Here is a 23,392-nt window from a genome sequence, read left to right on the forward strand (position 1 = left end):
GACCCTACCAACTATGAAACTATGAAACTTGTTCTACTTGGTGGGAATTTTTGCAATCCCTATGAAGAAGGGAGCCTTATTGTCATTTATTGTTTCTGTCTCACTTTAACCAAGAAATATGTTTGAAAATATTTTAGTGCAGTGTCTGCTCTTTATCTTCTGTGTGTGAATAGCTCCAGTCATGCTTGTTTATGCTTGTCCTCTATTTATCTTTCACTTTTCTGTACAAACTTTTTCTATGTGAAAAACTTACTAATTTACAGGTCTGAATCACTACTCAAAAACTATGGTACTGCCTCGGATTTTTAGAGCTATCTGCCCACAGTTTCTTCTGTAATCACTTTTGCTTCAAAAACATCAATTTAAGGACACAATAATCAGATTCCTACCTGCTTATGGTATTCTTAACCTAAACATCCTTGTGTTTTGTTGCTGTATAAATGACTGATTTAGGTTTTCCTTACTTAAGGACCTTATCCTAAACCTAAACTAGAACTACTCATTTTAAATTCTTCATCTGGCCCCACTCCTAAGTTTTTGTATACTCATCTATAGATTCTCTTATTCTGAAACCAGTGTCACCTCATATATCTTATGTCTGTAGTGCTTGAGGAGGAAGTTTCAACTTCTTCTCCTTTAACTGTAAAAAGCCTTCCAAGAAATGACTCATCAACTGGAAAAGGCTTTGGGCATGCCCCCTTTTTTCTATTCAGAAGAAGGCTCACAAACATTGCAACATCATTCAGTTTGCCAAGGATAAATGGAATGCCTTCCTATCAATGAGCATTGGAATGAAGCCTATTGACATCATAATTTCTTGGCAGTCTGTTGCTACAAGTAATAAGCTTCAGTATCAAGTTCCTAGCAAGACTTCAGTTTTTTTCTTTACACATGCTTCTCCAGATTCTCTAAAGATAAGCTAATGAGAGGTACAATAGCCCCAAGGTTTTTTAATTCCTAAAAAAGGCATGCTGGCTAGTATTTAGGGGACTAGAGTAACTCTTGAGCCTTAATTTCACACAACCCTATCACCTGGAGTACTGTGTCTAGTTTAATGTCCCACATTTCAAAAAGAATATGGATAGTTTGGAAAGAGTCCAGCAGAGAGTGACAAAAATGATTAGAGACCTGGGAAGCCAGGCTTACGAGGAAAGGCTGAAAGAATCAGGATTATTTTATCTGGAGAAAAGAAGGCTGAAGGCGGAATGTGATAAGTCTTCAAATATCTGAAGGGTGATTGTAAAGAGGCTGGAAGAATGCTTTTCTCTGTGGCTGTAATGGATAGGATTAGGAACAATGGCCTTGAGCTGCAGCAGGGGAAATTTAGACTGGTGATTTGTAGGAACTTTCTGACTCTAATGCACTGGAAGAAGCTACACAAGGAAATTGTGGATCTTCATCTTTGGAAGTGTTCGAGAGCAAGTTAGGCAGACACTTGGCTGGGATGGTTTAGTCAGGGCTGATCCTGCCTTGAGCAGGGATTGGACTAGATGACCTGTGAAATACCTTCCAGCTCTACTTTCCTAGGATTACTTGGAAGGCAACTTAGCAAAGTTTTGAAAAGTGACAAGACCTCAATAAAGGCCTTAATAGTAGGAGAGAATATGGGAAATTTTAACATGGTTATAAGAGGGAAATTAATGGGGCAGTCAGCTAATCATCTAAAATATTTCTATATACTAATGAAAAAACAATGGCAAATAAGCAGAAAGAACTGCATGTCCTAGTGTGTACATATAATAATGATTCAGTTGGGATAGTTCATATGATTGGAATATTGATATGGTTAGATACAGCTTGTCAAGGAATGCCAAGCAAAGAAAGAATTGGAGGAGATGTTGCCTCACATACTGAAGATGTATATACTTCTTTTGAGGTCTAGAATGAAGTGGGGAGGTAAACCCAGGTAGTTTCTGGATTAAGGTAAAAGGGGAAAACAGCAAGAGTAATTCAGGATGGGTAGCTACTATAGAATGCCAAAAGAGGAGGATGAAGGAGGAGAAAATCTTTTAAAATAACCACCAAAGCTTCCAAATCACAAAGCCTGGCAGTTATGGGGGACTTTAAATCCTGTGTGAGAGACAAGGATTTCTTAGGGTGGTATCTTTTATTGGACCAATTGTAGAGTTGGAGTAGGATTAGACAAGCTTTTGAATGCAAGATCTTCTTCTTCTGGTCTCCATGACATCAACTGAGAGATCAATGGAGCAATGTACAGAAAATTCAGAACATTCTTATTGCACTGGGAACAGGTTTTTGGTACACAGAGGGTACTTCTACGTGGGCCCGTACAGCGCCATTTTTACTGTGCCGTTGCTTAGTACTTCCTTTTGGAAGTACTAAACAATGGTGCAGTAACAGCCCATACTGTGCTGTGCTGGTGGCACAGTTATTTTTAGCCACTACATCGCTGTAGCAACACACTGTACCAAGGGAGCATGTTGCTATGGTGACATAGAGGTGGCATCACGGTTTTTGCCTGCGGATGCTGCATCACTGTAGCTACAGTGACAGTGTTATGGGTAGGCGCACTAGGAGTGGAGAAACTAACTAAGAGGGAGGCTTTTCTCACTTTTGCTTCTGACTAATGAAGAATTTGTTGAAAGTCGAAAGCATCTAGGGTGACAGTGATTGTGAAATGACGAAGCACGTGATCCTCAAGGAGAACAGCAGAATAAAAATATTGGACTTAAGAAAAGTAGATTTTAACAAACTTGAAGAACTGGTATGAAAGTTTCCATGGGAGGCATAATTAAGGAAAATAAGAATGTGAGTATGTTGCCGGTCCCTGAAGAAATAATATTAAGGGCACATGCACATGTTATCTCAATTCAAGGGGAAAGGTAAGTATAACAAGAGATCTGCTTGACTAATTCATAATTTCTTCAGTGACTTATAATTTCAATGCACACACATTCTTAGTTATATGGCTAAGAGCATAGTAAACTTATGCAAAGACAAAATCAGAAAAGCCAAGGCACAAATTGAGATACCGATAGCAAGAGACATAAAAGACAGCAACAACAAAAGCCATGTTATAAATGTTAAAAATAAGAACAAGACCAAGGAAAGCATAGATCAAGGGCATCCAACATATGACCCAAAAGCTGGATCTGGCCCACAGAGTCATTCCCTCTGGCCCACTGAGCTCCTGGCAGGCCAGGGAATTTGTGACTGGCAGGGGGGGAGGGGTGCTGCTGCAGAATCTGGGGCTACTGGGCCCTGTCGGGCCTAACCTGCAGCACCAAAGGCGTGAACAAAGGCTCTGCCGACACAACCCCATGCCGTTTGCATTTCTGTCTCCATTGTTGACCCCACTGCCTCTGGTGTTTGCTGTTGCCATTAGGTCTGGATTTAGCAAGAAGCCCCATTGTCTAGATCTGACCCAAGGCGCAAAGTGAGTTTGACACCCTGGCATAGGTTCCTAACTGAATGAGGAGGGAGAGCTAATAATGGGTTATGAGAAAAAGGTTGAAATATTTATGTCTTTTGTTACTTCAGTCTTCACCGGTCCGATGATAAGCACAGTTGTTAGTAGGGACAGAGGGATAGGTACACAGCATGGACTAAGGAAAGACTGAGTTAGAGATTACAGAGATGAACTTGATGTGTTCAAATCAGGAAGGCCTGATAAGATCCATCCTAGAGTACTCAAAAATTGGCAAAAATAATTGCAGACCCGTTGGCTATTATCTTTGAGAACTAATGGAGGTCAGGTGAGGTCCCAGAAGAGTGGAAAAGAGCAACATACTGCCCATCTTTAAAAGGGGGAAAGGAGGACCCAGGGAATTGAAGCAGTCAGTCTAACTTTAATACCTGAAATGATACCAGAGCATATCATCAACCATTCAGTTTGTAAGTGCATAGAGAGTAACAAAGTAATAAATAACAGCCAACTTGGATTTGTCAAGAGCAAATCATTCCTAAGCAACCTGATTTCTTTCTGCAACAAGATCACAGGTCTCGAGGATGCGTGGGAGAGCAGTGGCTATGATATACTTTGACTTTGAGTAAGGCATTTGATGTTGATTTCTGCAACATTCTCATACATAAGTCAAGAAAATATGGTGTAGGCAAAGCTGATATAAGGTGGGTGCATAATTGGTTGGATAAACATGGTCAAAGAATAGTCGCACTGGCTCATAATGAAGCTAATAGGGAGGTATAAATTGCAAGTTCCCTAGGAGTCTGTCCTGGGTCTGGGACTGCTCAGTTTCTTAGTTAATGACTTGGAGGGTGCAACTGAAAATACACTTATTACATTTGTAACTGATACCAAGTTGGGTGGGCTAGAAGTCAGAGAAAGGATAGATTGGAGAAAGTCCAGGCCTAGAATCCACAGCAGATATCAGCATAGATGAATTTCCTTAACTGGGTTTATGGCAGGTCATTGGTGAAAAGACTGCATGAAGTAGGAGCAAGCATAGTTCCCTGAGGGAGTCTTTTGGTCTGTCTTCTTCAAGTACAAATGCCAGTGCAAAATAGGGCATGACAGTACTGAAGAAAAAGATCAGGGGATTATAACTGATCACAGGTTGAATGAGAATGGACCATGTAATGTTATTTCAAGGAAAACTTATACTGTATTAACAGGAAATTTTATATACATGTCGTGAAAGTGATTCAACACTGGTGAAGAGCCATCTGAAGTGTTGGCAGAAGATAGAGCAGAGTAGCACTTGAGACAGCTTCAGAGATGCGTGAGTTCTCATAGGCAACAACCTACTTTGTTAGGTGCTATGATGAAGGTTATTGCCTATAAAAGATCATGCATCCCTGAACTGCTTAGTCTCTGAGGGTGTTTATACATGTGCTTCAGAAGTGGCTGGGGCAGAGGGGAGGTGCTTTAGTTAGAGCAACTCTGAGAACTGTTCTAATTAAAGCACCCAGGACATCTCATGTCACACAAGCTTTAGTTAAAATGCCCCCACTACCATTTCGAAGCATGGGGATATTAATATACAAGACAGAAGGCTGCTGGAGTAACTAATTAAGCTTCAGCAGACTCGATTAATTGAGTCTGCTCCAATGCACTGAAATTCCTGTGCATTGGAGCAGCCTCCCTGCTCATGTATAGGTGCCCTGAGATACCATCCTCCCCTACCTTCTGACTGACTGCAGAGTAACGGAGCTAACCACCTCTGTGCACCTGGACTACTGGCTCCAGGTGTGGGCACCACACTTTAAGAAAGATATGCACAAATTGGAGAGTCCAGAGGAAAGCAACATCAATTATTAGAGGTCTAGCAAGCATGACATATTAGGAAAGATTAGCAAATTTGGGATTTAATATGGAGAAGGTGGGATTTGGAAAGTGTCTTCAAATATTGTAGAAGGGTTGTTATAGGGAGGATAGCGATCCATCCACAGTGCACAAAGACAAGAAGTAATGGACTTACATTGCTACATGGGAGATCTAGGTTATATATTAGAAAGAAATTTCTAACTGTGAACACTAGAAACTATTACTTAAGGGATAGAATCTCCATCTTTGAAAAATTAAAATGTAGGTTAGGCCAACATTTGTCTGGGATGTTACAGACAGAGATAATCCTGACTTGACATGGACTTGAACAAGCTCCTGAGGTCTCTTCCAGCCCTTCCCCCTTTTTTCTTCTCTATTTGTAAGACTGTGCTTTTGTGTTTCAGTTTCTTCCATTGCTTTTTCTTCCCAGTAGTTCTTTTTATAAGACTATATTGAGGCTGAAGTTACATTCTCTTTGGCTGCTGGAAGCACAACAGCCTGTTGTTTTCTCAGTACCAAAAGAGGAGTTTCTACCCACTCTAGACTTAAGGATATTAAACATATTTTCCAGTGATTAATTATCATATACTGACAATCAGTGCAATTACGCTATTTCTCTTTCAACATGATTGGTTCTATAAAATATATAGCTCAGTAATTTTCATAAAGGAAAGCCTGGTTTCCTGTGGGTAGAAAGCCCTTCCACTATTTAGTCTCAGTTTTTGGTCTGATTGCCACACTTACAATATTTTCAAATTCATGGTAGAAATGGTTGCATATTTGGTTTCCTAAATCTGCCCCCAACTACATAAATTTTCTCAAGAATTCTTTCCAAGATCAAGGCTTTCAAAGCACGAATACCTGCAACTTTCTCTTTCTGTCTTCATGATTATTTCATCCACAAAGAGAACTCTCACTGTTCCCTAATAGATAGATGTGCTTTAGAACTATGCCTGGATTTCCCTGGAATGTAGTATTTCTGAGGCATTCCTACCGTAAGATGCCAGAGAAGTGTTTCCTTGGATATCACCCTCCCACACTGCTACTATGAGAAATACATTAATAAGTTCTGGTTCTCAAGACATTATGCGCTTCTATTCTGTACATAGTATGACTGAGGATGAGTTGTAGCATGAGGGGTTTTTTTGCAGACCTTTCTGCTCATAGGAGAAGAAAGAACATGGGTTCTTATCTTGTGTGCACTGGAGTATTCTGTCTTTTGGAAGGAATTTGAGTAGTTTCCTTCCTGTTGCTTCATGTTGTGCTTACCAGAGTAAACTACTGCACTCTCTAGAACTTGACTTCAAAGTTGGAAAGACACTTTGACAGACACTGCCTCTTCATCTGAAAATGTAAGACACCCCCAAAATCCAAGCAGTCGATATCCCAGAGCTCAGCTTTATATAAGCTCTGCCTTAAATTTAGCTTTTCATCTTCCTTAACTAGAACATCAATTACAGACAGGGTAGGAAGGTGTAATTTATAGATTATACTTAATGTCAGAATTAAAAATCACATTTTCTTAGGTCTTATAAAATCATGCACAGATGGCTTGCAGCTATTGGTGTTTTATTTTCCTTTTTTCTTACATTCCTCTTTTGTTTTGATTTACTGCTTGGAACTCTTTTAATATGTATTGACTGTCTGCTGAGGTCTCTGCTGACACAGCTTTTTAAGATGATGCAGTGCTGGAGAAAGGCTGATGAGTTCTTCTTTATGAGCTTTGACATATTAATTAGCAAAATGGGCTAAAAAAGCTTTCCTATTTCTATTTTAATGTCTAATTTTCCCAAACACCTGTCTGTATAGATGTAAAACAGTGTCACCATAAAAGTACCAGTAAGCATAATAGAGCCAATATGTGAACAAACTTAAAATGTCTGTTATATTCTTGATAGCCCAAGTCACAAGATTATGTTGAACAGATAGATGGGTGGCCAAGAGGCATTCTCCTCTCTTAATAGAGGGGTCTCATAGTTTTGTAGAAGTGCTCCCTGAATTGTAGGCATTTTTAAAATTGGGCTTTGAAAGGGGCCTAAGGACTTGAAGACATACAAAAAACTAAAACTCTTGGTTCCAAAATGATACCTTGTATTAGACCAACTGGAAAATGGAATGAAAATTGTCCTTTTCACCCCTAAGGACTTGAGGCACTCAGTTCCCATGGACTTTCAATGGAAGTTAGATACCAAAATCCTTACCAGAAAAACATAAGTTAAACTGGTACCATCTATTTAACGTTCAAATTTTGGCAAGGGAACTTTGATATCTCTTATTACATTTTGTTCATTAGTTTTTTTCCTCTTTTTTTGAGTGTTCCTTTTTTAAAGCTCTGTTAAACCTTGCTTCAGTTTCTCAGGCTAGAGTATTTCTTCTGGGAATATAGGTCTGTAAAAGAAATTAACACCTGAAAATCTACAGGCAAGTGGAAAGCCTAAAATAAGTCTGTGGGTATATGGGAAGGTGCCTCTTTCAGAGGTATCCTTTGCGGTCTTTTTCTCCCTTGAAGTCAGGTAAATCATATTTCTTTGTAGGATTAGAATCAATAAAGTCTAAAGTAGGCACTGTAACATGGACCATGCAGTACAATGGGACTGGAACTATGAATCAAAAGCTTGAACAACTTGTTCTACCAAAAGTTAAACTACTGCAGTGATGTTGCTGAAACGTTGTATATTTTTCTAATAGCTCTTTTCCATGTGCAGTTTATAGTGCTTCAGCTATAAGACTATAAGGTGGTCCCAATTTTACTGATATGGATATGCATATGCTAGTATAGTTTATTATCTTTCTTGCAGAGGAATAAATTTATAAACTAGTTTTTATTTGTATGACTGTTTCCTCACTAGGGATTGTACTGGTATAACTGCATCCATAAAAATCACGCCCCCAACCAACGTAGTTACAACGGTAGAAGGAACATGTGTAGACCAGGCCTAAGGGACAGGCCAAAGTAAAACGGAACTTCAGAGCTGCTGTAACTCTTAATGGTATCCTGATAAAGAATAGTGTTACTTTCCCTCATAGGTTTGAGACTTAAGGGAATAAATCCTGGGCCTCCAGTTTTTGTGTATTGAATCTAAAGGAGGAATATGATCCTTTAACATGCTGCATTACAGCAATGAAAATTAAAACTTTTATGCTGGAAAAAGCCATGTTTGCTAACTCAAACTTAGACAGTAAAATGTCAAGGAGAAAGCAGAATTAAGATTATTTTGATGGCAGTTGTTCCTGTTGGAGACAAGGAGAGAGTAATGAAATTAGTTAGAAAACAAATGAGAATACTTGTTGGGTCCCTGTATTTCCTGATATAGTTAGAGAAATGCAAATAGAGAATTCCAGATATTGATTATTTTAAAAGGGCTGTACAAAATGGGACTGATACAGCAATCTTTCTGCCCTACCAGATTTTGTGTATTTCTGCAACACATGTTAGATTTTTCACTGACTCAGGAGGAGGCAAGCTAGACATTTATATTTATCAGTTCTTGTTCCTCAGACTGCTGTTAGACGCCCATTTGGAATTAACAAAACCTGCTGTATCATTGAATTTGAGTAAATTGCAACTTCTTATTCATAATCTTCTTTGAGTGCATGGCTGGCAGTCCTTACTGATCATCTTTACTGCCAAGGTTTGGAGTAGGAAACAGCGCTAATCCATCCATTTACTCTTTTAACAATAGTCCTGGATTACCTGGCTAGATGATATCAGAGTAAGGAGCAAGCAATCAGTTTCCCTCTAAGTAGGTTCATTGTTACCCCCACAAACCTTTCCAGCTGTAATTTTTGCATGCCAGTGCTTGGTTGTGAAAACATTACTAATAGTGCAAAGTTGTTCCTGGCCAAAGATAATCATTTTTGGCTCTTTTTATTTTTGACCCTGGGAGAGTTCTGAAATTCTTGTCCCCTTCAATAGTAAAACTTGCACTGATTTTAAAGGGGCCAGCATGGCACCCTCTGTATGCAAAGCATCTCCAAGTGATACAGAAAGGGATGAGAAAATGGTGAACAAGACAGAGAAAAGCTTCCTAATTATCTCCTGATAAATTTATAAACTCCAGCTTGATTTTATGAATGGCCTGTCTTTTTTGTCTTATGTGCTTGCCTTTTACTGTATACTGCCTCATGTCCCCTGTGCTTACAGAGTGGTGCCTCCAAATGAAATAGACCTAGCACTGAGAAAACAAGAGGATGACTGAAGACCAGGGGAAGCCATCTTTCTCTGTCTTCATTCCATGGGGTTAGGATCTAGGGTAGTAGAATTCCCTGGAGGCAGAAGAAGAAAAGAATCAGGTGCTTGTGATAGAACTTAACAATCCAAGGGACTTGCAGAGCATGAGGAAGTTTCATGCTAACAAATGGAACAAAAGGGGCCTGTTTTTGTAATGTTTGACTGGACTTATCAACCTCTTGATCTCATGGTGCACTTCCACATCTGTAGTATGGTCTGCATGCTGTCCAGAATGAGGCATTATCTGTCCAGTCCAGCAGTGCCCCAAGGACCAGAGTCAGGCCTTGCAGCAAGACAGTCTCACAAGCTCATGCTCAGTCAGCCTGTCAGAGTGTCCACCCCACTTCTCTTTTGTCACCCATGGAGAGGAGATGGAGAGCAGAGTGTTGTGGGATTCTGGAGGTTCTGTGGGTTTCCTGTCCCTGTGCACACATAACAAGAAGCAGACTGCTCCAAAATAGTACCTGATTTCAAGAGGTACTATTTTGGAGTGCTTCAGTTGCTTTTAGAATGGTTTATATAGCTTCAAAGACATTGGAGACATTTCAATTTTTACTTCTATCTGCACTCTCAAGTCACTGAATTCGTTTGTTTTTCACTGATTGTGTACATGGGTGGATCTATGATTTTGAAAGGGGGGGGTACAGATGGTATGCTGCAATATCACATAAAATACAACACACATTTTTCTCCAGTTAAAAAGAAACTAGAAGCTTTACTAATATGCTAGGGACTTAGTGCTGTATTGTTCAGTTTAAAATCAAAACCAAAACAAATATAACTTTATAGGGATGTGTGTGTGAGTTAAGGTTTTTAGGTAGAGCTGATAAGAATCTGCAAGGCTGTGAAATACAGGAAAGATATTACCAGGAATGGCTAACAGGCAACAAAATTTCAGGAGAAAGGGTAGATTGATCAAGACCATTAAAACAGAGAGAGGATTGTTAACACTGGTGAAATGAAAAAAGCATAGCAGGAATTGTGTAGATCATAGTGAGCCATGAAGTCAATTGATTACCCCAGTGCTGCCTGAGTAGAAATGCCACTGCCCCTCCTAGGCAGTTGATTTTAAAGTTTGGTTAGAGCAGGAATCAAAAGGGGAGTGCAGTTGCACCTTTCTCCCTCTCCCCGAATCCCAGATCTGTCCCTGATTATGCATCTCTGAAAAGTGAAGTATAAGCTTAGAGGTGTAAACCCAGAAGGTAGTGTTTTGGGGAACGATGTACTTAGGCTACTGGGAGTGTGCAATGTCAGCACTTGTCCTAAGGTCCTGCAGCAAATTGGCCATGTGGTTCTAGTTTTGTGAAGGGAACTGTATCCTGGAAATGTGCAAGAGGCTTAGAGGAGCCAAGGAAAGAGTGTTTCAGCCTACCTAGACCAAAGGAAATTGAGACTAAACAGAGCAGCTTTGTCAGTGTCCACCTGGGGGGCCTCTACAGGGTTCTGATACCTAGTTTAGTGCAGATGATTCTGGATATAAAGGGTCTTCCTGACAATCCTCTTTTTATATCAGTCAACTGGTATAAGGGATACTGCAAGACAGTAAGAAGGGTTCTGCCTCAGTAGAGTAAGCCCGTATCTTGGGGATGTGTCCAAACTATACTCCATAACTGAAAAGCAGTAGCATAACTTGAGGTGGGCAAATGGAGCACCAGCCTTGGGCACCACCCTATTAGGGGCACCAGAATTGTGTCCACAGCCCCATGGAGTCTGAGCCTTGGCAGTAGAAGTAGCCCCACAGCATTGCTCCTGCAGCAAAGCCGGGTGCACAGATACCTCTGCTGGAGAGGTTTCACAACAGCTGAAGTTTACAACACCTTTACTTAGCAGCCCTTTCCTCCCAGTTACAAAATGTCTAGCGTGGGTTAGAGAAGCTTCATATCTGCTGTGATGTATCTACAAGGGGCAAGGGGTTCTGACATCCAGGGCTTGAAGAGGTAAAGGTATCCTCCAGATACATTCCTTATGCCCAGGGCTAGAGAGATGTACAGAAGCCATGACACTAGGTTTACATCAGATTGTGAATCCTTCACCAGCCTGCTGATGGAGTGTTACAGTTGCCATATGCTGTGGGAGCAGAAGAAGCATCTGTAGCATTAACAGAATCTGATCCATAGAGTTCACACACCTTCCTATCCAAGATACTCAAGGGTATATTTGTTCTGCTTTTCTAGATGTGATTGAGGGCATGCTGCTGTGCAACCTTATGCTTGTGGAGGATTTCTTTAAATTTCCCCTACATAAACTTTGCCTATGATAGTTTTATGTTGCTGGAATATTCTCCTGCTTCTAGGCATTAGTAAACACTGTTCTGCTTGAAATTCTGTGTAGCCAATCAGAAGAGGAAAAGAAACTGGTATAAGATTTACTAGTGTATCATTAAATAAAGTAATGCAGGCTTTTTAATAGCTGTGTTTAATGCCTCTGTTTTCTTCATTTCTGCTGGTGTTTCATTTGAAGACCCTATTTTAAAGAGTGAATATATTTATTGGCTGTGTCACTTTACAGTGGACCTAAGTAGGCATATATGAAGAAGCACTTTTGCAGGCTGAAGTACTTATCCTAAAAATGATGCAGTGCTGGCATCAGTAATTATAGGGTGTTCCAGATCTATGTCCTACTAAAAAGTAACATGTTTATGCCTACCTGCTCGTCTTCCTCATCTGCCACATTCTGTGTCCCTGTTGTAGCGTTCTTCTATGAGTTAGAGCCCTCTCCTGCATTTTCCAGCTTGAGAAAAGCCTTAAGTGAGACAAGTCTTAACTGCTGTGGCCTAGTTCTTCCTTATTTGTCTTGCACCTTGTTGCAGTGATTTAACACTAGTGCAGCATTGGTGCTAAATCCTGACTTGTTAGTATTTAATAGCCACTGGGTGCATCTTCATGTAAAATTAAGGTGCAGTAATAAACCCTGAAACTATCTGAGCTGTAGTAGACTACTGTCAGGTGCAGCATCTACACATGTGCCTGAGACAGCAGAAATTTGAGCCAGGGCAGAGCAGGCTTGGGCTGACAGGGGAGATGGGGAGGTCAAACCTGGGCTCCAGGTGGTGGCGTCAGGCAGCAGAGGGGCTGGCTGGGACATGAGAGTGCTGATTCTGTGGAGCTGTGTAGCTAGGCAGCAGGCAGGAGTCACTGTCTATAGGCATGTCTCAGTGCAGTAAATGACTCTGCCCCCAACAGTACTATCTTACGGCAGAGTTAATTAGTTTTCTGTGCCCTAATACCAGTGCATGTGTAGATGGTGATGCTTTGCTGTGGAGCTAATTACTCTACTGCGCAGTAAAGTGCAATTGTAGATGCACCCACTGTGTACCAATGTCACTTTGCACTGATGTAAATGAGAAGCCCAGTCTTATCTCAAGCCTTTTTAGTGAATATGGGGAGATCACATATCTTACAGATTGAAGATGATTTACCCCTGATTGATAGATGTTTTTACATCTAAAATCCAACGTATCTTCAGAGACATGGAGCTTTCTGATACTCCCTCCAAAGCTCCCTGACTGCTGGGGATGCTTGGGGCTCCTTTTTCTAAAATACAGGTCATAAATTGATTTCTGTTGTTAAAATGTATGTGTACATAAGGCTGGTAACATTTGTACTATTTCAGAAATAAATATTAATTATCTTGCTGATATTACATAAACATTTATATATAATCACGCAGCTGTGGCACCAGCTCTGGCCCCTACTCTGGCTCCAGGCCAGGGCCAGGGCTGCCTGGCTGGGCAGGGGGCTGGAATGACCTTGTTCTTCAGGCCAGAGTCACAGGAGACTAAGTGGTAGCAGGGGGAGAGGGGCAGCAAGAGGGGCCCAGCGGGGGGGGGCAGGGACTGGGAATTCAAATGGTGGGCTGGGGCAGGAGCTGGGAAGCAAGTGGCAGGGGCCAAGGTGCAGGGGGGCATAGGTATTGTCGGGGGGGAAGGCAAGCAGCAAAGGGGGCAAATGGTTGGGCAGATGGCAACAGGGAAGAAGGAGCAAGGGTCAGGCCACTTAACATCCCATTGCCTGCCCCCTTGCTGCTTGTCCCACTGCAGCAGTAGGGGGACAAATATAAGACTACTTTCCAATAATTAGATTCTATACATTGACAATTATAATAAATTTGTAAATTTTTCCTCCAGCCTCCACCAGCCCGTCTGTATCACCAGCACTCCCTGCCACTCACAAAAAACCCCTGCACTTGCCAGGCACAAAGGGAAGCCCCAGGCATTGGAGCTGGCTGCCTTCCCTGCCGAGGCTGCGCAACAGAGGAGGGAAGCCCCAGGCACCTTTCCTGGGGGGCGGGGATGGCAGCTGGCTCCAGGGCACAGGGCTTCCCTCAGTGTGTGTGAGTGGCAGAAAGTGCTGGCGATACAGACGGCCCGGCAGAGGCTGCATTTCTCACTGCAATGTGCAGCACTGGCCAGAGTTGCACCCCACCAGGTGCCTGCACCCTGAGCACCCTGCCTGCTGCTGCTGCTGCTGCTGTGCCTTGGGGAGAGTATAGGCATCTCCACACCCTCCAGTCTCCCTCGCACACCCACACCCCACTATCACAACCCCCACACACACACTACCACACACGCACCCACACCCCCCAACAGTCGACCATACACACCCAGACACACGCCTCATACACACCCACATTCTACCATACACCCCCCCACAATATACAAGACTAAGAATTTATTTTTGCATTATTATGCAATCACCTCTATATACAGTACGCAAACACAAACCATGACAAAAATATTTTCATAATAACATTAAAACATGTTATAGTAGGTATGTGACTTCTAGTGTATGATTTGATTGGTTTTGGTTTGGTTCTAAGATGGCAACCCTCCCTCTCAAAGGAGCATCTCTGGGGGGCAAGGAAAAGGACTCTCAGTGACAAAGGTTAGAGGGCAGGACTTCTGGTCCCAAGATGGTGACAAGGGGGTGGGACTACCCATGCAGTCCTCAACAGCTCACCAAAACTTAAGTGGCCCTCCACCCAAAATAATTGCCGGCCCCTGCCCTACACCCTTCTTTCTTGTTTGTCTGTGAGTCCTAGATTTGACCTTACAGCTAGTGTATGTGCATTTTTCAAGCCCTCTTCATAATGAAGCATCTCCACATGTTTGCAGAAACCCATTGGTGTGTCTGGGAATAAGAAGTTGGATATCGTCATCATTGAGCTATACCATGGTTCTCTTAGTTGCTCATGAAGAATGAAGAGACCAGCAGCCACTATTTGAGTGCCTCATTGTCTTAGTCCTTTCCCTCGAGGAGCTAGATTTTTTTGTGGGCATGACATTCAGTTCTGGCAGTGGACACAGTGAACCATTGGTGCCAAGAAGCTAATGAATTTGGAAAGCTTCCCAGATAATACATCTGCCCCCTCTAACTTATGCTTCCCAGGATGAAGCACTGAAGGAGAATTAGTGAACTGTCCTTACAACAGACTGGGATTGGGCGGGGTGGGAAACAGACAAGACTGGGTTATTATTGACCGTCTGAAAAAGAAAAAAGAAAATAAACCTATAAAGAGATTTCCCTGTTTCTCCTCACCCCCATTTAACATCTAACTCAATTTCCTCGTGCCTACCCCTCATTTATATAGCTTGGGTTGGAGGGAGGAAAGCAAAACAGCAGCTGTATTGAGAATATCTTTTCTTGTGTTTTAAAATCCTGTCATGTTTGTGTCCTAATATACGGGATTTTAAGGGTAGCAACATGTAATTGATATTCCTACTTCAGCTTATTTCCAGAATGTTGTTTTATGTAGTGTTTACTGTTCATAACATTTTATATAAGGTTTCATTGTAGTAAGTAGGTTGCCAGTGCTACTTATTAATACATGTCTCTGCATAGTAAAAACTTTGCAGAGTGATTTTGTGCAGAAAATAACTTTGAAGAAAACTCCATTGTTACCTGTGTGTTTCAGGGAACAGCATCGTGTTTAGCAGTTCTTTCTGTTTATGAATACTAATACTTAGTCCCTTCAAAACAAAGCTCTCCTAAAACACTCTCCTAAAAGTTGCCATAATACTTTTTATTGTATATATTATGTTAAGGAAAAGGTGAATCTTAATTATATTGGGGTTTTGTCCATGTCTTCACTGTCTTAGGGTTGTAGAACTAAAAGAAATCATCTAGGTCACTGAGTCCAGATCTCAGCAACCATGTTGTGGAATCTTCCATAAATTTATCTCTTTCTGTCTTAAAACTGGTTAAGTTTCTTGCCTTATAAGCTTATTAGAAGACTGTTCTAAAACAAATTCCTCTTCTGATTTTTAGCCTAAATTTGTTCATGACCAGTTTATATTAAATTTGTTCTTGGCCCAGTGTTTTCCTTTAGCTTAAATAGCACTTCACCTTCCCTCATGTTTACCTCTTCTCCACACCTCCAGTTGCCCAAACCATTTGTTTTTCTGTTTAACTATAAGTAGTACATTTGCTTGAACTATACAGTACCAACCATGACATAATAGATTTATTAAAAATCCTTGCTACTCGGTCTGCACTTTACAGAATACTAAAAAGTTCTTTTAGTATTCTGAGAAGGAGAGTATCTGGTTCCCTCAACTTGAATGCATTTAGCTCTTCAAGTTTTGTTTCCACCTGTGTGTCTACATGTGCATAAATGTGCCTTTGCTACTGCACATTAAGTTTAGTACCTCTAATACAGGTTACTGCATAAATGCACAGTAACAAAGGTGCACAGTCATTTTGTGATGCTGAGTGCACAGTGGACTAATTCTGCTGCTCAGCCCATTAGCACAGCTTTTGCTGTGGCATGCTAATGCTCAAGAGAGTTCATCTACTGTGCATTAAGCGTCTCATGTAGATACGCCCCTTATGTGTGTGGTAACTGCCATTTTCCTGCCCTTATTCCATTTGGCCAGTCTGCCTTGGTCCCCATGGTCAACATAATTGTCCTTATTGGAAACCGAGACAAGGTATTCTCGTATTTTTTGGACCATACCTAGACTATATTTAATTCTGATTTCACCCCCATTATTTTATATCACCAAAAAGTCTGTTCTTGTTCATGTTAATTTGTTTTATATAGATCGACTCCACTTGAATTTTGGCAATTCTTTCTTTAGCCCTAAAAATCTTGACCTCCGAACACAGCTTTCTATGTTTATCAGGCTTTTTCCCCCACTTCTTGTAGGCTCTCTTCCTACTTGTGATGTTCTTTTTGAGGTGGTTATGCCATTGGATCTGAAGCCCTTCCTGGCATAGTCTGTGGTCTGTTTCCTTTCCCCGCCTCCCCCTCATCCACCTCCCATTTCTGGTGAAGCAAGTTTCAGATATTGTTTGCACATTTGCGCTAAAGAAATTCCAAGCCCCTTCTATATCCAGGTCCTTGAAGTCACCTGGGTAGAAGAGGTCATTAATTTATTTCCTTAAAATTTAGCCTTCTGAAATTGAAATCCTTAGTTACAAAACCTATTTGTGTTTTATCTTTCCTTATTATTTAATTTCACCAATTTATGATCACTTTATGCAAGATTATTTTCTAAAATAAACTATTGTGTAATGTCCTCACTATGCCCCGGAGCAAAATCTAAAATAACATTGCCTTTTGTTGATCTACTGACTGCTTTGTAAAGAAATCTCTCAGCTAGCACATCCAGGAATATCTGTGTCCTGCCACGAAGAGTTACATTTGTTCTCTAGTCTGTATCAGAGAAGCAAGTCTGTATAATAACATAAGTTCCAGCAATATTAATCTCACTAATAATATTAGACATCCATTTCCATCGTCAAGAGTCTGTAGTGTATTTCTAATTCTTCTACAATAGAACTATTTTAATGTCCTTCCTTAAAGCAGTTTGAAAGTAAATTGATTCTGTTTTGTCTAAGTTATCCCTTTTTTATTTCTCTATAGACTATCATGTCATTGTTACTTACCACTTCTAGCGTTGTTTCCTAAACAGCATATACCCTTCAATATCAGTTTTCCATTCATGATCGTCATTCTGTCATGTTTCCCTTATCCCAATATCTGATGTTATGTCCCATGCCAGTAATTCTGGTTCTCCCATTTTGTTATCTAGGTACAGGATGTGAGCCAGATTTGATCTGATTTTTGTTACTCCCCATGAAGATTAAAAAATAAAATTCTTTAAAACTAGTTATCCCAAGCAATTCAACTATTAGTTAACCAGCAGAATTGAAGATGAAGTCAGAGGCAATTATTGCAGTTAGCAATCAGTGATGTTATTGGCTAGCTAGTGAACAGTCCATTTAAGTGTGTAAGTTGATGTGCCGTTTTCATCTCTCTTCCCTTCTCCCCCCCCCCACTTCCCTCATCACACAACAGCAGGACTGTAGTGTTTTTGTGGGAAGGGGGCTTTGCTTTGCTATCATCCTGCGCTCAGTCTAGTACTATTCTGCTCATTAGCATATGTTAGAGCCACTGAAATGTTACTATCTTGTGCTAGCTGTCACAATAGGCAGAGAGAAGCTGGTCATGGGGATTGTTGACTATGATACATTTTTATGGAATTCTGAGAGAGGCTGCAAATACCATACTGAGACTCCCCGTTAAGGGTTTCAAGGGTTTTCATTTACAGTGAAAATGGAAGCTCTGTTATTTCAGGTATGCAAACTCTGGACAGGAGTTGTAGGAAGGAACTGTATTGTATTCATTATAGCCCTTACATGGAAAGACAGATGTCAATTCCCTCCACACCCAATGGCATCAGAGTAGTTGAGGGTGACCGGTATGTTGCAATATTAAGTACATGATTCTGATCCCACAGTGAAAGCTTTTTTTAATGAGAGCCAATTCTGGTTTGATCGAGGTGCACTCTACTTGAGACTTAGTGAGCATAGAAGGAATTATGGCGAACTTTTTTTTTTACACCCCCTCCCCCCCACTGATGCAGTGTTTCTGAAACTTTCATTAGCTTCTGTTAGCATATTAGGGACTATTGCATTTGCAGTGATTGCAGAAGAAATCCTGAGCTAAACATGGAGAAATTTTTCCCACTCCTTTGTGTTGTAAGAATGGTGTGAAAAGGTCAGTGCAAAGGCTGAGGATTTGTTTAGGATTTTTGTGTAATTACAATATTTGTTGCTTATACGCAGTTGGCATATTTGTCTGTATTCACAAAAAGGCTTTATTTTTTAGTTTTCCAGTTTTAAGGCTGCTGGTAACAAAGTGAGGCATCATAAAAGATAAATGCAATATAATGTGGTTATTTAGATGCCTCTATTTTTCATTGCTTTATAATTTGCTCAATTGCTTAATGTAAACAAAATGACAACATTATTTGACTGAAGCTTCTGGAGTTGCACTCTTTTTAGAAAACATTTTTTTTTAACTTTACAGGTATAGAAAATAGTAAAAACTATATATAGAGGTAAAAGTTTTTATCTCTTGTATCAAGCCCAACTACTATCAAAATAGCCACAAAGAGTACTCAAGATACCATTTGGAATCCTTACCTAAACAACATACTCAGTTTATATTGAAAGACTGAATATATCAAGGATAACGCAAAAAGCCATCTATTTGAGCATTTCTTCTCCTTATCCCTGCCCTTTAGATAATTAGGGTAAATTATGAAACTTCAGTTAATCACTCAGCTGACCAAAAGTTATTAACCTGTTAATTGCTGCTCTCCAACCTTTTATAACTTAACGCCCCCAACCCCCCTGCCCCAAAAAAATCAGTTAGGGGATGGGGTTAGTAGTACCAGTTGTTGTTATGGTTAACTGACACTTCTTATTCATATTTCATACCAGGTTTCTGACTTAGCTGCCTTTTTGGAGGGGGTGTGAAAGGATAAAACAGCTTAGCCAGTTTGTTCCCCTACTTTTGAGAACAAGGCTAAGTGTACTGTTTTACAAAGTTAAAAACATTCTAGTAACTTTTTTTTTCTTGAAAGCTTTCTTTCCTCCTTTCTTTAGAGCAGGGCCTTAGAATTTGGCAGTGGTAGCTTTTCTGTCAAGGCTGTAAATATGGGAAAACCAAAGAAAATCTGGGTGGATTAGAAGCCATTGAAACAGTCTGCACTTGCTCTGTAGAGACCTGCTAGATTTTAACAACTAAAATCTCTGAAGAGTAGTCCTTTCTTCCTGAGTATGCTTAGACGTCTCCAGTGCAGACCAGACCGTGTATGTGGCATCCTGAGAGAGCAGCTGAAAATGGCTCTGGTCCCCACATCTTCAAAAGGCTATAGAAGAATTGGAAAAGGTACAGAGAAGGACAACCAAAATGTACAGGGACATGGAGCATTTGCCATACCAGGAGAGACTAAAAAGGCTAGGACTTTTCAGTTTGGAAAGGAGGAGGCTGAGGGGGGATATGACAGAGATCTATAAAATCATGAAGGATGTGGACTAAGTAAACAGGAAACTGGTGTTCACCAAGCCCCAGAGTACTAGAACTAGAGGACACCTACTGAAATTATTAGGTGACAGGTTTAAAAATAACAAGAGTAAGTACTTTCTTATGAAATGCATAGTTAACTTGTAGAATTCGTTGCTGCAGGAAGTGGTGGAGGCAAAACCTGGATTCCATACCAGGTTCAGAAACGGACTACATAAATTCATGGATGATAGATCTATTAATAGTTGTTGGAGATGGCATGAACCTTTGTAAGCAACAACCTACCTTATCAGATGCTAAGAACGGAGAGTCTGTGCCAGCAGAGAAGGTAGGAAGCAGTATTTGTGGAGGCCATTACATGCATACATTTTCCCCAATATTTTTTTGGCAGATGGTTGGAGACATTTCTTCTGGCATCTCTAAACCTGTAATGGTGGATGTCAGAGTGGGCACTGAATAGGAACTAGATCACTCTATATATGTAATCTGATTCAGTGCTCTCGCTGTATAATATCCATTTGTGCCACTATCAGACATGGGATACTAGGCTAGATGGACTATGGATCTGACCTAGTATGTCCCTTGTTATGTTTTTATGGTTCATTCCCTCGCAGCTCCTACATGTGACTGTCTGCACGGCAGTAATTCTCAGCCAAGGATGCTGCAACACCCTGCAGTGCTCTGAGATCCTTTTAAGAGTAATATAAGATCCCGCTCAATATCAGCAATCTTAGGTGTGAAAACCTCGTGATGCACAAGAAGAGCCCAGAGATTTCAAATGAGAATCCATAGTAGCACAATATTCTAACCTTTTTTTTTCTTCATGAATTATTGGCAACAAAATTGCTCTGTTGTGTTTCTCTAGTCAAAAAACAAGTAAAAACTAAGAGCTGGCAATTTCCAAGCAGTTCCTTGAATATAAAAACTTTGAGTACCATTGGTCTACACCATCCCCGTAGAGTGACTGACCATGCTGCAACCTAGGACTCCAGGGATGAAGCCAGACCTGCCTTGAGGTGACTACCTATGATTCAGGTTAGGACTCGGTAGCAGACATAAAAGTGAAGGAACCTATCTCTCCTGTGTGACCTTCCTGGTGGCATCCAGGCAGTGGTGAGGAAGCTGCAGTAAGAATATGATCCTGAATTAGACAGGGGTGTCAAATATGCAGCTTGTGGAGCCTTATCTGGCTTGAAGTGCTGCCCTTGTGTCTCTGTCAGCACCCCCACACTCCATGCAATGTGCACCAAGTACTGCTTGCTGGATTTGGCCAGATGTAGTACACGTGCTATACACAGGAGTGGGCTGGTATGCACATGGGGCTGGACCAGTGTGCCTGATGTATTCCTCATACAGGGCTGGACTGGTATGCCCACTGGATGCCCACTAGAGCATCTGTAGGACTGGTATGCCCAGTGGAACATCTGTGTTTGACTAGCCCCGTGCACTAGTTCCAGAAGGCAGGGCTGATGTGCAGATCCAATCCAGACTGTGGCCAGCCATGGGGCCAGATGAGTTTGGCATTCCTGAACTAGACCACTGTAAAGAAGAAGATAGGGATGGGGGTTTGGCCTGAAGGCAGAAACTTGGACTAGCTACAGAATAATAGAATTGGTCCTAGAAATAGGGAAGGAACTGATGAGAGGGTGGAAGAGAGAAGATCAGATTGTTCAACGAAACAAAATTAGATAAGGAGCTTTGAGAAAGTCACTGTGCCTGACCAGGAACAGGGAGCTCAGGATCTGAGGACATTGACATTTGATTAGAAACCCAAGTGAGAGACTGAAACTGATCAAGTCCTATATTTTTCCCAAGAACCCCTGCTTTTAATAATGGTGCACTGGATTGTATCATGAGGAAAGCTGTTCTCTGTAGGAACCTCATTTGTTACAGAAACTGTAAGATGTATTATGAGGCAGAGGATTGCAGAATATGACAGGACAATTTCTTTAAAATAGTTGAATGTTCCTCTGGAGAATTTGGTTGTAGCCCCATCTCTGCTGTATAATCCTATATGTAGGGCCTGGTTTAAATCGCAGGCCTAGTTCGCAGCACAGTGGCTCCTTTAATTTTGGAGTTACCTCCATGTGCCACCCTCTTCTCACCCTGCCACTGATTGATGGGGGGGCCCAACTGCTCTCTGCTTGCTCCTGATGACCAGGAGGTGAATACCAGTTTTAAATATGCCACCGTTTTTTTGCCTCCTGCTCCTTGCAGCTGAGCAGATAGGAGGCAAAAACTGCAGTATATTTAAAACTTCAGGTTTTGCCTCCCAGTCATCAGGAGCAAGCAGCTCATTTTGGTTTCAGAGTTGACCGTTTTGGAGGACAGTGATTCGTTTTGGCATTTTGGATCACTGTTCCGTTTTGATTTGACCAAATCTGTTTTGGAGTTTTGATGCTGTTTCTGTGGTTTGGCCATAGGCTATAATGGGGAATCACTAAAATGCCTATAAATTTGTTATTTCTTGCCTGATTCAGATGAAAATTGCAGAGATGGTAGCTCCTTCTGGGGGGCACAAAACGTGCCAGGTTTCAAGGAGAGTGCAGGGGTTTCTGTAAAACTGCACCTCATACTGTTCAAAGCAAAACTTGTGACATTTGTGTGTGTGTAGGCAGAGTGGGATGAAGCCATCAGGGAGGGTAACCTGTAATAGGGGGTCTTCCTGATGCTGGTTATATCTCCACCTGCCCACCTGTTTCTGGGCCAGCCATCCACCTCTCTTTTGGCTGCCACACCTTGATGGAAAACTGATTCAGATGTTTCCCAGGCAGGAGGCTGCCCATTTAGGTGTCTTGGGGTGACATCCATTCCCCTAACAATGCAGCCCATGGCCCACACATTGCATCTTTCACCCCCTCTAGCTGTAGTCCCCTCTCTGGGACCTTTGGCTCCCCCTTAGGCCCTGGCTTCGCCTTCAGGCCAGTCTCTTGCTCCAGGCATTCCTCGTGGTGGGCCCCTGGCCCTTTGACCCCCCATTGGGTCTTGACCCCAGCACGAACCAGTCGAGGGTAACTCTGATATCTTTTATTAGACCAACTGAATAGTTGGAGAAATATATCTTAGCAAGCTTTCGAGTTTAAAAATCCTTCATCAGGCTGAGGAAGCATCTGGTTGGTGTGTGTGTGCTCTTCCTTGATGGAATGAATAGTGAAGAAGCCAGAGGCTGGCATGCAATGCAGGCAAGAAAGCCAGTCAGTGAAAATGTAAATTGAGGTGTCAGAGGGTGAGGTACAGGCTGGAGCGGGGGGCAGGAAGGGGGATGTAGCAGGTAAAAGTGGAGAGGTGCCTAAGGAGTCAGATGTCAGGCAGGTTATAGTGTGTCATAAATCCAATGTCTATATTGAGTCCATGAGTTTTTGTATCCAGGAGGTTGATGAAGTGATGTTCCTAGGCTCATCTGTGAAAAGTAGTTTGTAAATTCAAACAAGCACCAAACTTGCTAATCTTATTACCAGAAGCAAACTTCCTACAGCCTAAAATGCACCGAATGGATCCAGACCGTGCCACGATCCACTGGCTGGGAAATTGGCTTCGTGGTCGGACCCAGAGGGTTGTGATTGATGGCAGTCAATCATCATGGTGCCCTGTAACCAGTG

The 23,392-nt window shown here is 41.5% G+C and overlaps 1 protein-coding gene across 6 annotated transcripts in view; it reads left to right on the forward strand.

Annotated features, from left to right (window-relative positions):
- Nucleotides 1-23,392, forward strand: part of PARD3B (par-3 family cell polarity regulator beta) — a 761,176-nt gene that overhangs the window by 482,326 nt on the left and 255,458 nt on the right. The window lies entirely within an intron of this gene.

The sequence above is a fragment of the Crocodylus porosus genome, unplaced genomic scaffold (genome assembly GCF_001723895.1).
Source record: "Crocodylus porosus isolate Cpor-Errol unplaced genomic scaffold, CroPor_comp1, whole genome shotgun sequence".
Taxonomy (NCBI): domain Eukaryota; kingdom Metazoa; phylum Chordata; order Crocodylia; family Crocodylidae; genus Crocodylus; species Crocodylus porosus.